Here is an 18,628-nt window from a genome sequence, read left to right on the forward strand (position 1 = left end):
AGGGCATGGGACAAAGGAGTCAATGGTGTAAAGATGGGGAGACAAGTATATAACCGTCAACATAAAATATCTGGCCTTTGCCGATGATACAGCTATCATAACAAATAACGGAAAAGAATACAAGCAAGCTCTAGAGATACTGTATGAAATAGCCATGCTTGGAAGTGAAACGTGAACGATAAATAGTTTGGACGAGAAGAGAATAAAAGCTTTTGAAATGTGGTGCTACAGAAGAATGCTGAAGATTAGATGGGTAGATCACACAACTAATGAGGAGGTATTGAACAGAATTGGAGAGAAGAGAAATTTGTGGCACAAGTCGACTAGAAGAAGGGATCGGTTGGTAGGACATGTTCTGAGACATCGAGGGATCACCAATTTAGTATTGGAGGGCAGCGTGGAGGGTAAAAATCGTAGAGGGAGACCAAGAGATGAATACACTAAGCAGATTCAGAAGGATGTACGCTGCAGTATGTACTGGGAGATGAAGCAGCTCGCACAGGATAGAGTAGCATGGAGGGCTGCATCAAACCAGTCTCAGGGCTGAAGACCAAAACAACAATAGTTAAAGACTATTAGCTAAAAACCAGAAGAATACTCGTTCTTTAGCCTACAAAAATTTAGCGAACTTTGGATCTGGATCTTGTCTTTTACAGGGTGTTAGATGTTCACATTGCGATCACAACCTGTAAAATGGCAGACAGTAGTATTGTGACTTTCGTATCTCAAGTACCACCGCTAGTTGCGACGATTATACGATCTATTACAGGGCAATCGGTAGAGAATATGGGCTTCTACTAGGCAAACTTTAATACGTTTTGTCAGTGATGTCACCGCTGAAAAGATACCAGGCTCTGTAACTGTCGACAGCAGGTTTGTCTGAGTCACAAGCCGCGGTCGTGCCTGCCTCTTTTAAGCGGCCGGAGAATGAATGCCAAACAAATGTGAACCCGGCTTGCCTCATCTCTCACCATCTGTGAGCTCACGATGCGCTTCCCGAAGGCGAGTTACTTTGAGAACCGAGGAAGTGCTTTCGTCCCACATGGAACTGTGTAAACGTTGCGAGTCGGCAGGCGGAGGGGTTTTGTTTTTTTGTGGAGGCGGCGGCGCACATTCCAGCTGGCTCGCCGCTCCCTAGCAGGCCTGTGTGTGTGTGCGTGTGTGTGTGGGCACGCTTGAGCGCTGTGTGTTGCCTACGGAGTGGGTCAGCTTAGCCTCTGCAGTAGGCTTCTAAAACGTGCATTGTCTGCCTGTCGGGACTGCGGTGAATATTCAGACGACCTGTCAGCTGTTCGGAGGCAAACCAGTAACAGAAAATGCGAGTTCAGTATTCTGCACAATAAAACTGTGCAAGTTCTTGTATAGAATTGTATCGTATAGCACAACAACACAAAGAAGTAACCCTAAACTCAGAAGGGTGGAAGCTCGTTCACTTAAAGGAAGGAACAGTAGCTAACAAGTGAGCAAGGTCCTAAAAACGGCGTATTACTCTAAAAAGTTATCTGTGTACCGCGACCAAAACGGGATCTTAGTTTGTGACGTGGTTAGGTACAGCCACGTTCTAGCTCGAAGCCTCGGACCAGGGATGATACAGACCACGCGTGACGTCATTAAATTGAAACCAACATATCGATCAGCTGTCTAGTCGCGGCAGCCAGTTGCAGAGAAATTTTGGAATATCAAATGGCTCTGAGCACTATGGGACTTAACTTCTGACGTCATCAGCCCCCTATAACTTAGAAGTACTTAAACCCAACTAACCTAAAGAGCCGGCCGAAGTGGCCGTGCAGTTATAGGCGCTGCAGTCTTCTGACGTCATCAGTACCCTATCACTTAGAACTACTTAAACCCAACTAACCTAAAGAGCCGGCCGAAGTGGCCGTGCGGTTCTAGGCGCTGCAGTCTGGAACTGCGAGACCGCTACGGTCGCAGGTTCGAATCCTGCCTCGGTCATGGATGTGTGTGATGTCCTTAGGTTAGTTATGTTTAACTAATTCTAAGTTGTAGGGGGACTAATGACCTCAGAAGTTGAGTCCCATAGCGCTCAGAGCCATTTGAACCATTTTTTTAACCTAAGGACATCACACACATCCATGCCCGAGTCAGGATTCGAACCTGCAACCGTAGTTTTGGAATATTGCTCAACTCATTTTTGTCTTAGTTGTAGTATTTTCAGTAAAGATTTCTTTATTACAATGGCGAATTCTTGTGCAGCGTTTGGTTGCGCTGAAAGATACGTGAAAGCATCTAAAATTTCCTTCCACAGGTAAATATGTTTTAACAATAACAAAATCACCGCAAATTAATTATCACTTGACAGCTCTCAATGCCTTACGGAAATTACAAAGACGAGAATATTTATTTTCCTGGGTTTCCTATTTGTGCCGCGCGGGATTAGCCGAGCGGTCTCAGGCGCTGCAGTCATGGACTGTGCGGCTGGTCCCGGCGGAGGTTCGAGGCCTCCCTCGGGCATGGGTGTATGTGTTTGTCCTTAGGATAATTTAGGTTAAGTAGTGATTAAGCTTAGGGACTGATGACCTTAGCAGTTGAGTCCCATAAGATTCCACACACATTTGAACATTTTATTTTCACTATTTGCGATGTAAAATTATAGATCAAGGGAGCCAGCTGCGTTTCATGTTAGCGTTGATTCCCAAGTCCGTCCTTCTTGTTATTCCAAGTGAAAATCAAACTAAGGATCGTAAACTGAAATGAACTTTCTTGGCACCCCTACAGTCACTTTTTTTTGTTGAGTCATCAGTCTTCTGCCTGGTTTGATGGCAACACGTCACGAATTCCCCTTCTGTGCCAACGTAATCATCTCAGAGGAGTAGCAATCTCTGTCTTCCTCTACAGTTTTTACCGCCTACAGCTCCCTTTATCACGATGGAATTTATTCCCTGATGCCTTCGCAGATGTCCTATCATCATGTCCCTTCTCCTTGTCGGTGTTTTCCATATATTCCTATCCTCGCCGATTTTGTGTAGAACCTCCTCCTTCTTTACCTAATTTTCAACTTTCGCCAGGAACACCAAATTCCAAATGCTTCGATTCTCTTCTATTCTGGTTTTCCTATAGTCCATGATTCACTACCATACAATGCTATGCTCCAGACATACATACTCAGAAATTCCTTCCCCAAATTAAGGCCTATGTTTGATACTAACAGCCGGCCGGAGTGGCCGAGCGGTTCAAGCCGCTTCCGTCTGGAACCGCGCGATCGCTACGGTCACAGGTTCGAATCCTGCCTCGGGCATGGATGTGTGTCATGTCCTAGGTTTAACTAGTTCTAAGTTCTAGGGGACTGATAACCTCAGAAGTTAAGTCCCATAGTGCTCAGAGCCATTTGCACCACTTGTTTTTTTAATACTAACAGACTTTTACTTGGTCAGGAATACCTTTTTCGGCATGATACAAGATGAACATAAAAAAAAGCAAAATGAGGATAATGGAATGTAATCGATTAAGTGGCGTGATGCAGAGGGAATTAGATTAGGAAATGTGACACTTAAAGTAGCAATGGAGTTTTGCTATTTGGGAGGCGAAATAACTGTTGATAGTCGAAGTAGAGAGGATATAAAATGTATACTGGCAATGGCGAGGAAAGCGTTTATGAAGAAGAGAAATTTGTTAACATCGCGTATAGATTTAAGTGTCAGGTAGACGTTTCTGAAAGTATTTGTATGGAGTGTAGCCATGTATGGAAGTGAAACATGGACGATAAATAGTGTGGACAAGAAGAGTAATAAAGCGTTCGAAATGTGGTGCTACAGAAGAATGCTGAAGATTAGATGGGTAGATCACATAACTAATGAGGATGTATTGAATAAAATTGGAGAGAAAAGGAGTTTGTGGCACGACTTGACTAGAAGAAGGGATCGGTTGGTAGGACACGTTCTGAGACGTCAAGGCATCACCAATTTAGCATTGGAGGGCAGCGTGGAGGGTAAAAATCGTAGAGGGAGACCAAGAGATGAATACACTAAGCAGATTCAGAAGGATGTAGGCTGCGGTAGGTACAGGAAGATGAGGAAGCTTGCACAGGATAGAGTAGCATGGAGAGCTACATCCCAGTCTCAGGACTGAAGACCACAACAACAACAATGTTAATGTTAAGTTTCTCTCTTTTCTCATTTCTGCTACTTCTTATTTCTCTTGTTTTTTTTTTTTCGATTTAGAGTCGCATGGAGAGCTACATCCCAGTCTCAGGACTGAAGACCACAACAACAACAATGTTAATGTTAAGTTTCTCTCTTTTCTCATTTCTGCTACTTCTTATTGCTTTTGTCTTTCTTCGATTTACTCTCAATCCGTATTCTGTACTCATTAGACTGTTCATTCCATTCAGCGCGTTGGCCGCTGTGACCGAGCGGTTCTAGGCGCTTCAGTCTGGAACCGCGCTGCTGCTACGGTCTCAGGTTCGGATCCTGCCTCGGGCGTGGATGTGTGTGATGTCCTTAGTTTAGTTAGGTTTAGGTAGTTCTAAGTCTAGGGCACTGATGATCTCAGATGTTAAGTCTCTTAGTGCTTAGAGCCATTGGAACCATCCAACACATCCTGCAGTTCTTCTTCACATCTGTCTGCCGGACCCCGAATCGAGTTCGGTTAGGTTTTTCTGACAGATGAGGTGTTACCGTTGAAGCATTAATAGATGTTTCAACATGCGAAGCAAATTTTCTATCAGACCGCCATGTAGTACTCATATGGGAGGGAGAGATAACGTGCGAGCTCCAATACTATCATCCTACTAATGCGAATGGTGTGGTTTGCTGCAGAATTCTTCAGCGTATTCTTAGTTTTCTTGAGGCACGAAAGCTTCAGTCCACAAATCAACACGAATTAAGAAAGCATCCCTCCTGCGGAACTCAGATTGCCTTTTTCTCTCGCGATATGCTACGAACCATGGATGCAGGCAAGACGCACTTTGCACTTTCCTAAATTTCATAAAAACGTTCGACACAGTGCCACACTGCAGGCAGTTAACGAATGTTCGACCACCAAGTGCGACATAGTCGCGTATACAAAACCATGATCCAATACTGTCATTTTTTTTTTTATTCCAGTCTTTGATCACAATATCAGTTCTTTAGACGTTGACCGGTTTCAGTCGGTAACGACCATCCTCAGATCTACAGTATACAAATATATACACCAAGTGAGCAGTGTGTCTTTCAACCTAAGACAGCAAATACGTATCACAATATACTATCACACAACCAGGGAAATGTACAGATAAAATACGGTAAAACGTACCTTTTTTACATCATGTCCTAAGTGAATAAGGCCATAATGGCCTCGTCAAAACACAGCATCGTCACATAGATCTAAAATAAGGTGTAGAATAGGCCGCATCGTCCACACAGTCATTATTAAAACTGACTACTGAAGTACAGTAGCTACCAGAAATCTGTTTGCCTACATCCTCCCATGAAGTGCTGAGTGCTATTGACAAGGGATTTCAGATCGATTCGATATTTCTGGATTTCCGGAAGGCTTTTGACACTGTACCACACAAGTGGCTCGTAGTGAAATTGCGTGCTTATGCAATATAGTCTCAATTATGTGACGGGATTTACTATTTCCTATCATCTACATCTACATGACTACTCTGCAATTCACATTTAAGTGCTTGGCAGAGGGTTCATCGAACCACAATCACACTATCTCTCTACTATTCCACTCCCGAACAGCGAGCGGGAAAAACGAACACCTAAACCGTTCTGTTCGAGCTCTGATTTCTCTTATTTTATTTTGATGATCATTCCTACCTATGTAGGTTGGGCTCAACAAAATATTTTCGCATTCGGAAGAGAAAGTTGGTGACTGAAATTTCGTAAAAAGGTCTCGCCGCGACGAAAAACGTCTATGCTGTAATGACTTCCATCCCAACTCGTGTATCATATCTGCCACACTCTCTCCCCTATAACGCGATAATACAAAACGAGCTGCCCTTCTTTGCACCCTCTCGATGTCCTCCGTCAATCCCACCTGGTAAGGATCCCACACCGCGCAGCAATATTCTAACAGAGGACGAACGAGTGTAGTGTAAGCTGTCTCTTTAGTGGACTTGTTGCATCTTCTAAGTGTCCTGCCAATGAAACGCAACCTTTGGCTCGCCTTCCCGTCAATATTATCTATGTGGTCCTTCCAACTGAAGTTGTTTGTAATTTTAACACCCAGGTACTTAGTTGAATTGACAACCTTGAGAATTGTACTATTTATCGAGTAATCGAATTCCAACGGATTTCTTTTGGAACTCATGTGGATCATCTCACACTTTTCGTTATTTAGCGTCAACTGCCACCTGACACACCATACAGCAATCTTTTCTAAATCGCTTTGCAGCTGGTACTGGTCTTCGGATGACCTTACTAGACGGTAAATTACAGCATCATCTGCGAACAACCTAAGAGAACTTCTCAGATTGTCACCCAGGTCATTTATATAGATCAGGAACAGTAGAGGTCCCAGGACGCTTCCCTGGGGAACACCTGATATCACTTCAGTTTTACTCGATGATTTGCCGTCTATTACTACGAACTGCGACCTTCCTGACAGGAAATCACGAATCCAGTCGCACAACTGAGACGATACCCCATAGCTCCGCAGCTTGATTAGAAGTCGCTTTTGAGGAACGGTGTCAAAAGCTTTCCGGAAATCTAGAAATACGGAATCAACTTGAGATCCCCTGTCGATAGCGGCCATTACTTCGTGCGAATAAAGAGCTAGCTGCGTTGCACAAGAGCGATGTTTTCTGAAGCCATGCTGATTACGTGTCAATAGATCGTTCCCTTCGAGGTGATTCATAATGTTTGAATACAGTATATGCTCCAAAACCCTACTGCAAACCGACGTCAATGATATAGGTCTGTAGTTAAATGGATTACTCCTACTACCCTTCTTGAACACTGGTGCGACCTGCGCAATTTTCCAATCTGTAGGTACAGATCTATCGGTGAGCGAGCGGTTGTATATGAGTGCTAAGTAGGGAGCTATAGTATCAGCGTAATCTGAAAGGAACCTAATCGGTATACAATCTGGACCTGAAGACTTGCCCGTATCAAGCGATTTGAGTTGCTTCGCAACCCCTAAGGTATCTACTTCTAAGAAACTCATGCTAGCAGATGTTCGTGTTTCAAATTCTGGAATATTCCATTCGTCTTCCCTGGTGAAGGAATTTCGGAAAACTGCGTTCAATAACTCCGCTTTAGCGGCGCAGTCGTCGATAACAGTACCATCGGCACTGCGCAGCGAAGGTATTGACTGCGTCTTGCCGCTTGTGTACTTTACATACGACCAGAATTTCTTCGGATTTTCTACCAAATTTCGAGACAATGTTTCGTTGTGGAACCTATTAAAGGCATCTCGCATCGAAGTACGTGCCAAATTTCGCGCGTCTGTAAATTTTAGCCCATCTTCAGGATTTCGCGTTCTTCTGAACTTCGCATGCTTTTTCCGTTGCCTCTGCAACAGCGTTCGGACCTTTTTTGTGTACCACGGGGGATCCGTTCCATCTCTTACCAATTTATGAGGTATGAATATCTCAATTGCTGTTGCTACTATATCTTTGAATTTGAGCCACATCTCGTCTACATTCGCATAGTCAGTTCGGAAGGAATGGAAATTGTCTTTTAGGAAGGCTTCTAGTGGCACTTTATCCGCTTTTTTTAAATAAAATTATTTTGCGTTTGTTTCTGATGGATTTGGAAGAAATGGTATTGAGCCTAGCTACAATGACCTTGTGATCACTAATCCCTGTATCAGTCATGATGCTCTCTATCAGCTCTGGATTGTTTGTGGCCAAGAGGTCAAGTGTGTTTTCGCAACCATTTACAATTCGCGTGGGTTCGTGGACTAACTGCTCTAAATAATTTTCGGAGAATGCATTTAGGACAATCTCGGAAGACGTTTTGTGCCTACCACCGGTTTTGAACAAGTATTTTTGCCAACATACCGAGGGTAGGTTGAAGTCCCCACCAACTATAACCGTATGAGTGGGGTATTTATTAGTTACGAGACTCAAACTTTCTCTGAACTGTTCCGCAACTGTATCATCGGAGTCTGGGGGTCGGTAGAAGGAGCCAATTATTAACTTAATTCGGCTGTTAAGTATAACCTCCACCCACACCAATTCGCACAGAGTGTCTACTTCGACTTCACTACAAGATAAACCACTACTGACAGACACCAACACTCCACCACCAATTCTGCCTAATCTATCTTTCCTGAACACCGTCTGAGACTTCGTAAAAATTTCTGCAGAACTTATTTCAGGCTTTAGCCAGCTTTCTGTACCTATAACGATATCAGCTTCTGTGCTTTCTATTAGCGCTTGAAGCTCAGGGACTTTTCCAGCGCAACGAGAACAGTTTACAACTATAATTCCGACTGTTCCTTGATCCAAGCACGTCCTGTAATTGCCAAGCACCCTTTGACATTGCAGCCCATCCCGCACTTACCCGAGGCCTTCTAACCTAAAAAACCGCCCAGTCCACGCCACACAGCCTCCGCTACCTGTGTAGCCGCCAGCTGAGTGTAGTGAACTCCTGACCTATTCAGCGGAACCCGAAACCCCACCACCCTATGGCGCAAGTCAAGGAATATGCAGCCAATACGGTCGCAAAACCGTCTGAGCCTCTGATTTAGACCCTCCACCCGGCTCTGCACCAAAGGTCCGCAGTCGGTTCTGTCAACGATGCTGCAGATGGTGAGCTCTGCCTTCATCTCGTAAGCCTTCACCAAATCAGATGGCCGCTGGAATCCAGAGAGAATTTCCTCAGATCCAAAGCGACACACGTCATTAGTGCCGACATGTGCCACCACCTGCAGCTGGCTGCACCCTGTGCTCTTCATGGCATCCGGAAGGACCCTTTCCACATCAGGAATGACTCCTCCCGGAATGCACACGGAGTGCACACTGGATTTCTTCCCCTCCTTAGACGCCATATCCCTAAGGGGCCCCATTACGCGCCTAACATTGGAGCTCCCAACTACCAGTAAGCCCAACCTCTGCGATTGCCCGGACCTTGAAGGCTGAGAATGATCCTCTGAAACAGGGCAGGCAGCTGCATCTGGCTCAGCCAGAGACAGTGCCTGAAACCGGTTTGTCAGACGCACCGGGGAGGCTTTCTGATCAGCTTCCGGGGACGCCTTTCGCTGCCTGCCACGCCTTGGAACGACCTCCCAATCAACCACAGGCGAGGGCTCAGCCCCACTGCGGGCAGCAACCGGGGCAACCACAGAGGCAGACCGATCTGGGGACAGACGGGATGAAGTTGACATCCCCGTGATACCCGAGTCCGGCTCCCCACAGTGGTGCCCATTGGCAACAGCCTCAAGCTGCGCGACCGAAGTCAGCGCCGATTGCAGCTGTGAGCGAAGGGATGCCAAGTCAGCCCTCATCCGAACACAGCAATCGCAGTCCCTGTCCATTCTAATCGATGTTTAACAACAGTTACTGAAACACGAGTCGGTGCCTAGATAACGGTGCCTATCAGAGAGGTCACAGTTCGTAGTAATTGACGGAAAGTCATCGAGTAAAACAGAAGTGATTTCTGGCGTTACCCAAGGTAGTGTTATAGGCTCTTTGCTTTTCCTTATCCATATAAACGATTTGGGAGACAATCTGAGCAGCCGTCTTGGGTTGTTTGCAGATGACGCTGTCGTTTATCGACTAATGAGGTCATCCGAAAATCAAGACACACCGCAAAACGATGCCGCGAAAAGTGGCAGTTGACCCTAAATAACGAAAAGTGTGAGCTCATCCACATGAGTGTTAAAAGGAACTCGTTAAACTTCGGTTACACGATTAATCAGTCTAATCTAAAAGCCGTAAATTCAACTAAATAGCTAGGTATTACAGTTACGAACAACTTAAAATGGAAAGAACACGTGGAAAATGTTGTGGGGAAGGCTAACCAAAGATTACGTGTTATTGGCAGGACACTTAGAAAATGTAACAGATCTACTAAGGAGACTGCCTACACTACGCTTGTCCGTCCTCTTTTCGAATACTGCTGCGCGGTGTGGGATCCTCGCCAGATAGGACTGACGGGGTACATCGAAATAGTTCAAAGAAAGACAGCACGTTTTGTATTATCGCGAAACATGGGAGAGAGTGTCACAGAAATGATACAGGATTTGGGCAGGAAATCATTAAAAGAAAGGTGTTTTCCGTTGCGAGGGAATCTTCTCACGAAATTCCAATCACCAACTGTCTCCTCCGAATGTGAAAATATTTTGTTGAGACCGGCCTACGTAGGGAGGAACGATCACCACGATAAAATAAGAGAAATCAGAGCTCGTACGGAAAGATATAGGTATTCATTCTTTCCGCACGCTATACGAGATTGGAATAACAGAGAATTGTGAAGGTGGTTCGATGAATCCTCTGCCAGGCACTTAAATGTGATTTGCAGAGTATCCACGTAAATGTAGATGTAGAAAGTTTAGAGAAGCGGCATTTGAATCTGACTGCAGAACGATCCTAATGCTGCCAACATTCCGCGCAAGAACCACGAAGATAAGAGAAATTAGAGCTCATAAGGAGGCATAAAGACATACGTTTTTTCTGGTTCCATTAGCGAGTCGACCACGAAACTGGATGATTAGTACTGATACAAGGTATCTTCCGCCATGCTCCGCGAGGTGGCCGGCGGAGTTTGTATGTAGACGTAGACGTACGGTTGGTGAAAGCAAATTGTGGGGAGTGAGACAGGCTGGTCCCAAGAGCTGCACCTTCCACGAAGCCAGAGGCCGGCGCCTGCGTGTTATTTCGCAGCACGCACGTGGGATGCGGCGTTACCGGAGAGCTGACAGCGAGGAGCTTCGTGGTGTGGTCTTCGTGGTCACGGAGCAGCCGCCAGCAGACGCTGCAGAACTCGAGAACGTGCCGCTGCAGAAACAGGACTCCGGAAACTGCACTGCGCTTGTTGCCCTCCCTGCCTAACAAGACCGGTTCGCAAAAGATTTTTTTTTTTTTACTGTCACCAAAAGCAGCTGACTTCTGCACAAACATCTTCACGCACTACACCAAGTACTACTTCAAAGTGCTGTATGTTCCACTCTTCGGTTTATATTCATACTAGCTGACAAACTCGGCATTTCCTGGTTATTCATTTCGTCAATTTTCTATTAGAAACGAAAACAAAAAATGGACTGGTTTGTATCGAAAAAAGTGTCGAAAAAATATGCAAAATGTGCGAATGCATAAGTACAGTGTCCAAATTAAGAAACATGATCCCGCACAGGTTAAGTTCTAAGTTAATCTATGTGTTTCTTAATTTGGACACTGTACTTATACATTTGTACATTATGCATATTTTTCGACACTTTTTTCGATACAAACACAGTCCATTTTTTTTGTTTTCTTTTCTGATAGAAAATTGACGAAATGAATAACCGGGCAATGCCGAGTTTGTCAGCTAGTATGAATATAAACCGAAGAGTCGAATATACTGCATTGAGAACTCACGGTCGAGGTTCACGGTCATGTAAAATTTTTTTTAAAGGGATTCATATTCGCCGTTGACAATAATTATTCATTTCGCAGTTACTACTTCGGCCTTTGGGCCAATGTAAAGTGGTGCTGCCAAAGCTGAAAGAATGGAAAAATGAACCGCAGAGTGTTCTCGTATACTTTGTTGGCTTGACATCGCTTGTGAAGCGTTATGCACTCTGTTATCTTTGCAATTGTGAAATAAATATTTTCATCAGTCAACGACGAATATGAAGTCCTTAAAAAAATCGCGAACAGTTTCTGCTTCGCGTGTCTAGAACACGATTTTGTAAACGCCTCTATGGCACTGCCTCTTCGGAGCTCTACAGATGGGTATCGTCTTCGCCTACAGCCGTTTGCACTTCGCGGTTGAAAGCTGTCAAAAGCGCTGCCAGGTGTTACGGATTTTCCTAAGTTGACTGGACTGTAGGGGTGTTTGTATTATAGACCTATATCTCTAACGTCGGTCAATTGTAGAATTTTGGAACACGTATTATGTTCGAGTATAGTGACTTTTCTGGAGGCTAGAAATCTACTCTGTAGGAATCAGCGTGAATTTCGAAAAAGACGATCGTGTGAAACCCAGCTCGCGCTATTCGTCCACGAGACTCAGGGGGCCATAGACACGGGTTACCAGGTAGATGCCGTGTTTCTTGACTTCCGCAAGGTGTTCGATACAGTTCCCTACAGTCGTTTAATGAACAAAGCAAGAGCATATGGACTATCATACTAATAGTGTGATTGTATTGAAGAGTTCCTAGATAACAGAACGCAGCATGTCATTCTCAGTGGAGAGAAGTCTTCCGAAGTAAGAGTGATTTCAGGTGTGCCGCAGGGGAGTGTAGTAGGACCGTTGCTATTCACAATATATATAAATGAGCTTGTGGATAACATCGGAAGTTCAGTGAGGCTTTTTGCAGATGATGCTGTGGTATATCGAGAGGTTGTAACAATGGAAAATTGTACTGAAATGCAGGAGGATCTGCAACGAATTGACGCATGGTGCAGGGAATGGCAATTGAATCTCAATGTAGACAAGTGTAATGTGCTGCGAATACATAGAAAGAAAGATCCGTTATCATTTAGCTACAATATAGGAGATCAGCAACTGGAAGCAGTTAATTCCATAAATTATCTGGGAGTACGCATTAGGAGTGATTTAAATTGGAATGATCATATAAAGTTGATTGTCGGTAAAGCAGATGCCAGACTGAGATTCATTGGAAGAATCCTAAGGAAATGCAATCCGACAACAAAGGAAGTAGTTTACAGTACGCTTGTTCGCTCGCTGCTTGAATACTGGTCACCAGTGTGGTATCCATACCAGATAGGGTTGATAGAAGAGATAGAGAAGATCCAACGGAGAGCAGTGCACTTCGTTACAGCATCATTTAGTAATCGCGAAAGCGTTACGGAGATGATAGATAAACTCCAGTGGAAGACTGCAGGAGAGACTCTCAGTAGCTCGGTACGGGCTTTTGTTGATGTTTCGAGAACATACCTTAACCGAGGAGTCAAGCAGTATATTGTTCCCTCCTACGTATATCTCGCGAAGAGACCGTGAGGATAACATCAGAGAGATTAGAGCCCACACAGAGGCATACCGACAATGTTTCTTTCCACGAACAATACGAGACTGGAATAGAAGGGAGAACCGATGGAGATGCTCAAAGTACCCTCGGCCACACACCGTTAGATGGCTTGCGGGGTATGGATGTAGATGTAGATACTTTTGTACGTGATTCTAGCAGCATATGTGGTTACTGCCTGCGAAATTTATTGCGGACGGAATTTAGCACAGAAGTAATAAGTCATATATGAGGCGGCAGTTTTTCTCTCATCTCATTGTTTATGATGTCATACCTCGTGAATTATGATAGGCATGTGGTTTTTACCACCACAGTGATTTTTGTCTGTTCCAAGTTGTGTTGAAAGCGGGCCAGTCGTTTAGGAGGAGACGTGGAATAAACGGACGTACATATACAACGACATTACGACCACTGCCTACCGCGACATTGGATGCCCGCTTGTGACGTTGCGGGCACGTGACGGGTATAAAAAGTATGTAATTGGAACAGTCACGGACGTGGGATCAACCTAGTGAAGATATGGGCTGCAAATGGGGAAATCCATTGAGATAAGCGACTTTGACAAAGGGCAGACTATTATTACGCAGAGCCTCCGAACCGAGTATCTCCAAAACGGCGAAGCTGGTCGAATGTTCACGTGCTACTACTGTCTTGACCATCTACGGAAAGATGTAGTAGGACAGTGGCGCTAAGTGGTTGCGCGTCCACGTCTTTTAACAGAATGTGGGTTTGAAGGCTAGTCTGTTCTGTAAAGTAGGATAGATAGTTATCTGTGGCATCTCTGCCTAAAGAGCACAATGCTGTTGCACATATAAGTGTTTCGGAGCACACCGTTCATTGCACATTGTCGAACATGGAGCTCTGCAGCAACCACCCCTATGTGTTGATCCACAAACATTGTCAATTACGATTTCAGTGGGCAAGGGATCATCGGGACTCGACCTTCGATCAGAGGTCGGCTTTACGGGTGATCACATTTTTGCTTCACTACGTCGTCGACCGTCGTGTCCACAAACGCCGTCATGGAGGTGAACGGCGGCTCCAAACATGCAGCGCGCCGCGGCCACAGGCTGCTGGGAGCATGCTACGGGAGAAATTCTCCTGCGCTTGCATAGGATCTGTGGTAGTAATCGAAGACACGTTGACAGCTGCGAACCAGCTGCAACCCTTCATGCTTGATGTCTTCCCGACGGCGTTGTCATCTTTCAGCAGTATAATTGTCCGTGTTTCGGAGTCGGAACCGTGCTACAGTGGTTCGAGGAGCGTTATAGTGAACTCACGTTGATGTTTCGGCGACCAAATTCGCCTGATCTAAATCCTGTGTGAACCATTTGGTCGCTAAAGAGCGCCATTGCCGCGTACGCAGATCAGCGCCTGTTATTTACGTAAACTATATGACCTGTGCGTAGACATCTAATGCCACATACCTCCACAAACCTACCAACAAACTGTCGGATCTCTGATACGCAGAATCAGTGACTCATTCCGTCCCAAAGGTGGACAAACAAGCTGTTAAGCAGTTGGTCATAATGTTTTGGCTCATCAGTGCCCATACATTTTTATAATATGCATGTATTTATTTGTTTAATTGAGTCGCCCCCTTGTCTGAGTGATCAGAGTGTCTGACTGCAACACGGAGGGCTCAAGTTCTGTCTGCAGTGCCCCCAGGTATTTTCCTGGTGGGAGCACTGGAAAGGGGTCCTGTCAGTTTGGCGAGTACAACTAAAGAACTACACGCAGGAGAAGCATCGGCTGCATTTTCGAAAACCGTCATTGACGTAGGGAGAGTTGTGGTACTCACTTTCTATGCCACAGTTATCGTCACAAGTCGCTTTGGCGCACAGTTAGATTCGACTAACAAGCCGCCGAAGTGGCATCAAACTATAAAGAATAGTCCAAAAATCACAAAAAAAGAAACTGACGAGGATTCCATTACATCCTTCCTGTATATTCTCCCGGTTCAAGCCTCTTCTTTCCACAGTTTTTGAGCATCCTTTCCTTGCCCTTTCTCGCCTTCACTTCTCTTTACATCTAATTTTCATTTTTTTCTGTCCTTATTCTCTTCACATACAAGTGACACTGAAGTTTACGACTCGCTGTAACACTAACAATATAAATTTTAATGCTAGCTTCTATTCGTTGTGACTTACTCATAATTCTACCCTTCCTGGTATTCTGTTAATGGTTTCTGAAGAACTACGTTTTTACTGCCTGCATTTTACTCACTTTTTTGCGCCCATCCTTTCAACGCGCAAGAAGACGTGACAAAAGATACGAATTCAGTGTAGCTAGTTCTGCTGCTGTCTCAGTAACGATGCAGGGAACAATAAGATATTGTACAGTTCCTTGATTGTTGCGAAAGAGAAATAACCATAAATCCTAGGACCTGTACTGCGCTGTGAGACTGTTACGAAAGAACGGTTTTGGTTGCCAAGTTTTTCCATTGTGAATTCAAACAATTAATAGAATAACCTATCAACTTATTAGCGACCGAGGAGGCAAAATATTATATTGGAGAAGGTAGGCGGGGATGGTATTTGCAGGCATGGATGTCGGAAACGCAACCTAATCTGACTGCTCTTGCCTAAATCCTTAAGCTTCCTTGTGTTACTGGAAGCCAAAGTAGAACCATCAGTACTGTTAAACAGTAAATACTTGGGGAATGGTCACATAAGCAACTTTGCTTGCTATAATCCAAGGATCACACGTTCTAGCCCCACTCTGACCGTAGGCAAGATTTCAGTCCGTCATGGCCTTGGACGTTCCATGTGATTATGCGGCATGCTGCGGCCACATCTCTGTGAAGGACGGAAGTGTATTACTTTTATTAGTTTATCATGGCGTTCCAAAACATCCAAAAGGTGCTCTATAGGATCCAGGTCAGACCAGTCCATTACGGTGTCATTTCCCTCTTTCTAGATTTTTCTTCTTGTCGACTTTGTCGGCCCCTCCCACCGGAGTTCGAATCCTCCCTCGGGCATAGGTGTGTGTGTTGCGCTTAGCATAAGTTAGTTTAGTTTAGTGTGCAAGTCTAGGGACCAATGACCTAAGCGGTTTGGTCTCTTAGGAATTCACACACATTTGAACATTTTTTTGATGCTCACAGCTGGTCATGTGATCAGGTATCATCGAGTTGTTCCTCTTTGTTAAAAGTTCACTTACATTTAAAGAGAGCTTATACCATGAGGAAATTTTGTCGATGTCTTTCTGCAACTGCTCACAATCACCAGCAAACAGTCTTATACTCCCGCAGATCCTGTCTGATATATAGTTTACTCGTGTATTGAGAACACGAGAGGTCGTGTTACGATTCTTTCGGATGCACCCCATTTTACTTTCACTTCTGTGCAACATTCGCCGTGCAGTATGACGTACTGGCTTCTTTTCTGTTTTCTAATATTCTGTATTAATAATAAAAATGTAAAACCGTCAAGTTTGTCTGTTTGAACACGCTACCCCCAAAACTATTAGACAAATTTTGATGGGGTCTCCATAGGTGACTTGAACGTAGCCTGCGGCAACGTATAAGCTGTATTTAATCAAAATTGGATCATTTTCTTTATCTAAAACCATCGTGTCTGAACACGAAATCTCCAAAAATAATAGACAACTTTTCATAAGATTTTCACAGGTAATGTGAGCATAGGTTTGGGCAAATTGTAGGCTTCATTTCATGAAAATAGGATCACAAAAAAAGAAAGAAAAAAGAAGAAATCATAATGTAAAGCTTTATAAAAGCGAAAGTGTTTCTGTTACGTTTTCATGACTAAACTGTTGAACCGATTTTGATGAAATTTGCTATGGAGATGGGTTGAAGGTCTTCAGGCCACAAATGACCCATCGGGACCATCCGACCGCCGTATCATCCTCAGATGAGGATGCGGAAAGGAAGGGCGTGTGCTCGGCACACCACTCTCCCGGTCGTTACGATGATTTTCTGTGACCGGAGCCGATACTGTTCATTCGAGTAGATCCTAAATTGGCATCAAGAGGCTGCGTGCAACAGCACATGGCGCCCCGGATGGTCACCCATCCAAGTGCCGGCCACGCCCGACAGCGCTTAACTTCGGTGATCTGACGGGAACCGGTATATCCACTGCGACAAGGCCGCTGCAAGAATGTAATCGTCTACTTCAGAAAGTGTGTAGTACAAGATATTTATTGTTTTGCAGAATATTACGCGAATTAGCGAAATATATTTACTCTTTGAAAATGCTATTTATTCTTTGACTTTTGAATGAATAAAATACTTATACAATCCTCGGTGAGTTAAATCTATACTTTCGTACCATATGTGCGAAAGTAATTCTGTTACGTATTCACGATTGAACCGCTGAACCAATTTCGATGAAAAATTGATATGATGATAGCTTGAACCCATGGAAAAAAGGTAAAATTAAGCTAAACTCAGCGCGAACAGGGCATGAACGGCCAACGGCACCGACCGGTCGCTGTGCTATCCTCAGTCCACAGGCGTCACTGGATGCGGATATGGAGGGGAACGTGGTCAGCACAACGCTATCCCGGCCGCATGTCAGTTCGAGAACGGAGCCGCTCCTTCTCAATCAAGTAGCTCTTCAGTTTGCCTCACAAGGGCTCACTGCACCCAGGTTTGCCAACAGCACTCGGCAGTCCGGATGGTCGCCCATCCAAGTGACAGCCAGACAGCGCCTAACTTCGGTGATCTGACGGGAACCGGTGGTACCACTGCAGCAAGGCCGTTGGCAGCAAGAAGGCAGACTACTTTATAAAATAAAAGAAGCAAAAGTCGACACTTAAAAGCGTGAAGTTGGAGATGGAATAATTTTTTATACATCATTAAACATACACCGTTTTAAAAAGTTATTAAATTTGTTGCATATTGTATATACTGAATCATGTATAGTTACTTCAACACCACGATGCATAGATGCGCCTACCTACCGGCGCCCATCCGCATGCACTGCTAACAGCAGCGCTATTTGTGTGCCACATTGTCATCCGGGGTGTAAGCTGGAGGGGAGGCGAGGGGGAGAGGTCGGCTCATCTATGCGCCGTGCTACGCTTACCCAAACCGACAAACACGTGAGAGCAGCTGACGTTATCAGCACGTGCAATAATTATAAGATATGGGAGCGTAGCCACGGGTAACAGCTAATAGTTAAAGAATCCTCGAGCGAATCGCTTATGCAGAACTTTTTGTTGTTGTTGTCTTCAGTTTCAATTCTACATCTACGTCTATATTTATACTCCGCAAGCCACCCAACGGTGTGTGGCGGAGGGCACTTTACGTGCCACTGTCATTACCTCCCTTTCCTGTTCCAGTCGCGTATGGTTCGCGGGAAGAGCGACTGCCGGAAAGCCTCCTTGCGCGCTCGAATCTCTCTAATTTTACATTCGTGATCTCCTCTGAAAGTATAAGTAGGGGGAAGCAATACATTCGATACCTCATCCACAAACGCACCCTCTCGAAACCTGGACAGCAAGCTACACCGCGATGCAGAGCGCCTCTCTTGCAGAGTCTGCCACTTGAGTTTGCTAAACATCTCCGTAACGCTATCAC

At 44.8% G+C, this 18,628-nt stretch overlaps 1 protein-coding gene and 1 pseudogene across 1 annotated transcript in view; both read right to left on the bottom strand.

Annotated features, from left to right (window-relative positions):
• Window positions 1-18,628, bottom strand: part of LOC126282274 (SPARC) — a 92,911-nt gene that overhangs the window by 59,757 nt on the left and 14,526 nt on the right. The window lies entirely within an intron of this gene.
• Window positions 17,084-17,201, bottom strand: LOC126287759 (5S ribosomal RNA; annotated as a pseudogene).

The sequence above is a fragment of the Schistocerca gregaria genome, chromosome 1 (genome assembly GCF_023897955.1).
Source record: "Schistocerca gregaria isolate iqSchGreg1 chromosome 1, iqSchGreg1.2, whole genome shotgun sequence".
Lineage (NCBI taxonomy): Eukaryota > Metazoa > Arthropoda > Insecta > Orthoptera > Acrididae > Schistocerca > Schistocerca gregaria.